Source organism: Hyperoodon ampullatus, assembly GCF_949752795.1.
Source record: "Hyperoodon ampullatus genome assembly, chromosome: X".
Classification (NCBI taxonomy): domain Eukaryota; kingdom Metazoa; phylum Chordata; class Mammalia; order Artiodactyla; family Ziphiidae; genus Hyperoodon; species Hyperoodon ampullatus.
The window spans coordinates 6,137,697-6,141,816 of NC_136913.1; positions in this window are offsets into that span (position 1 = coordinate 6,137,697).

A 4,120-nucleotide genomic window follows, 5' to 3' on the forward strand; every position below is an offset into this window, starting at 1 on the left:
CACAGCAAAAATAAATAAATTAATTAAAAACAAAAGTACCAATGCCACCGTGGATGTGAGGATTAAATTAGTCAATGCTTTAAAAAAAAAAAAAAAAAAAAAAGAAGGCGATGAATATTGGTCTCCTACCCTCTGTGTGCATGGTTGTTAAACATTCAGGGCCCAGTTCGGTTTATGACTGCTCAGCTCACTCCACAGTAATTTCCTTACACACAGAAATAACATGCGTGGCCTAAAACAGAGGTAACACATTCTAAAAAACTTCAAGTCTATTGAAAGTAATGACCTTTTTGTGATAAGAAGTAGTTCTCAAAATTAAAGTGTATAATTATCTGAGACCGGCATAATAGCTTTTTTTGTTTTTGGTATAAATGCACTGGTTATGCTTCTGGCATAAAATGAAGCATATAATTTATCTACTCATTTTAGCAAGAGTTGCCAGGAACCACTTCTTTCTCAAAGCCAGATCTTCTTCAACTGGAGTTTGAAATATCAATTGTTACTATAAGCTGGTAAAGTTTTATTTTAGTTTGATTTTCTAAGAAATATAGAAACTTGGCTGAATTCTATACCCTCTACAGACATATGCCAAACATATACTAGGTCAAAATAAGCATAAGGTAAACAATTACTGTAACTTCTGAAGCAAGGAAACTCTTCAGAAGATAAATAAACAATTGCATTTTCTGAGATGATTAAGCAATACTGGTTGAGTTACTAAATTTCATCCTGCAAAGTCACATCTGAAGACACAAAATCCATAAAGATTTTTGAGCTAGTCATTGCATGGATTCTGGCTTACAAGGTGTGTGCGTGCGTGTGTGTGTGTGTAATAGTTTAGTGTGTGTGCTTTAGAAGAACCTGCATAAGTTGCATGGTGGAAAATGTGAGGAAAATGAAGGAAGGGCTTTATCTTCTATTGCCAGCAAGGCTTGAAGTGAGTCAGGTTTTAGATTATGCAATATGGTTTCAAGAACACATTCTAAAGGGCTCCTGTGAATAATGTGAGTTCAGATGGTGCTTCCATATATGCTTTTTTTCCCCCATAAATAAGAAAAACAAAGAGGAATACCCTTTTCTGTCGGTTTCAGAAAGCAGCCCAATTTGAAGTCACCTCATTTATATTAAATAACCAAATGTGGGTCATTTAACAGAGTGTGGAGCAGTATAAATGACAGAGTTCTGGAAAATGTTTGCCCTAACCAATAATAGGTCTGGTCGTAGAGAATGGACTTGAGGACACAGGGAGGGGAGAGGGTAAGCTGGGACGAAGTGAGAGAGTGGCATGGACATATATACACTACCAAATGTAAAATAGATAGCTAGTGGGAAGCAGCCGCATAGCACAGGGAGATCAGCTTGGTGCTTTGTGATCACCTAGATGGATGGGATAGGGAGGGTGGGAGGGAGATGCAAGAGGGAAGAGATATGGGGACATACGTATACATATAACTGATTCACTCTGTTATACAGCAGAAACTAACACACCATTGTAAAGCAAGTATACTCCAATAAAGATGTTAAAAACAAAAAAAAAACATATTTGATGACTGGAACAAAAATTGTAGCACCTTCTGATTCCCTAGACAATAATATTTTTAAATGGGGAAGACAAAGAGACTTAAATAAGAGTGAGGTTTCCACACTTCACTCAAAGTGGTAAAACGCTATGATATTAGACTATATAATTCGTAGATTGATAGATATATAGATAAGTAGATATAGTACTACTCAGAACAAGCACTACTAAAAATATACAAAGAGATGCACTTAAAAGCACTATGAATAAATCCAGATGAAATCCTAAAATATGTTCAGAATTATGCAGGAAGGTAAGAAAAGAGAACCAGAGAAATGAGACTGGAGAAAACAAAATAGAAAACAAATCATAAATGGCAACCTTAAATGTTAACATATCAATAATTATCTTAAATGTAATTGATCTAAATATATCAGTAAAAATTGGATTAAAAAATGTGACCCAGCCATACAGTGCTTATAAGAAACTCACTTCAAATTCAATGACATAAGTCTATTGGAAGAAAAAGAATGAAAACAAGGAAGATTTCCCTCACCAATGGGAAGGCAGCATCCGGTTCATTTAACGTCCAAATGGAACAAAAAGGTGGAGCAAGGATGAACTCTCTCTCTCTGTTCTCGAGCCGGGACATCTATATTCTCCTCCTCCTGGACATTGGAGCTCCTGCCTCCAGGGCCTTTAGATTCAGATTTTAGGACTTACACCCATGTCCCTCCCCAGTCCTTAGGCCTTTGGCCTTGGACTGGGAGCTACACCATGGCTTCCCCGGTTCTTAGGCCTTTGGATGTGGACAGGACTGTACTGCCAGCTTTCCTGGTTCTCAGGCTTGCACATGGCCTATCTCCAATTCTCTAATTGTGTGAGCCAATTCCCATAATAATAAATCTCCTCTTATATATCTCTATGTATCCTATTAGTTCTGTTTCTCTGGAGAACCTTGACTAATACCTTTTTAAGGATAAAGACAACTTTATCTCTAAATTACTGTGCCTAATACCTAGGAGATGCTCAACAGTTTTTACGGAAGACAGCAAGAAGAGGAGGGAAGAATGGTGATGGAATTCTGTATGAATGGGGACCCTGAACTTATGGGTCATTTGACGATGTTACCTTCCTGTGGTCTAGGATAGAATCCAGGAGTCGGGGTGTTGTGCCAGCTGGATGGTTCATAGAGTAGGTAGCTGCAGCTGAGAGGAAGTCCTGTGAGCTAATCTGCAATTCTGAAGTCCATGATGATAGGAGACTCACTTGCAGATGAGAAGAGTACGTGTCTGACGCTGACAGTTCCCCTAACATAAGGATGAAAATCCCCAGCGGGAGAGGGAAGCCTCGGTCATTCCCTGGGGCATGTGAGCGCGTGTCAGAGTTGAGAATGTGGACCTGGAATTTACTGAAAGGAACAGTTAAAGGAAGAGAGGATTCAAGAGCCAAAGGGCAACATAAAGCATGTCTGGGAGGGGATTCAGAGTGCCCAGAGGAACGCTGCTCCAGTTCCTGTTCAATCTCTGCTGTGAAAATTGTATCCTATTTTTGATTCCTCTCTCTCTTTATTGTCTAGCTTGGAGAACTACTCGCTGGAAACTTAGGTCTCATCTCCATGACGAACTCCTCTCCTTAAAAGTGTTTCTGTGTTGAATACAGTTACCTTTTTCTCTAATTGATAAAATCTTTCTTTTTCTTCAGGTGCTCATTCTATTAACGTCACCTGCAGTTTCTAATGTAGAATCCACAATTCTTTCCTGTATATATATATTACAGGTTATATGAAATAGTATAAAAATTACCATATATTACATACCCAACTGAATAGTTATATTTCCCCTGGTAGTCAATAAATTCTTTAGTCTCATAAAAAAAAATAATAATAATAGGTCTGGTTACCCAGGCCTTCCCCGAAGAGTACCCGGTGGTTTATTTTCCAAATGCTCCACGCTGTCTTTCTAGAGACCCTTTTTCTGACTCTCCATTGGCCTCGCTCTGAAGGACCAGCATCTTTACAATATGTGCTCTTACCCCTCCCCTGTACCTTTAAGATGGAGACACCTGAACACCTCTGGGTGGGAAGGAGGGAAATTCCTAGGCCGCTCAGAGCCTCTGAGGAAGAGCCACAGGCACTGGGTGCTGGTGGCAAAACTGGAAATAGGACGAGGAAGGGGACCCAGCCAGTACCAATGCCAGTGCTTATACCTCTTCTGGACATGCTCTCTGCCCACTTCAGGACGCGACCCCGGGGACTGGATAGACACCCACGGCCACAGCTGGAGCTCCAACTCTAGACTCATCCCAACTGGCCCCAAAACCCTTGCTTTGGAGTTCCACTGCCTGCATCCTCACTGGGTTCAAACCTTAGCTCTGTCCATTGTTAAATGGGTGAATTCACCTCTTTGGAGTGCAAATTATTTTTCTTGTGTAAAATGTAAATAAGGAGAGTTGCCTTACAGGATTAGGAGGATTAGATTAAATTTGACGCTTAGGGGCTTCCCTGGTGGCGCAGTGGTTGAGAGTCCGCCTGCCGATGCAGAGGACACGGGTTCGTGCCTCGCTCCGGGAAGATCCCACATGCCGCGGAGCGGCTGGGCC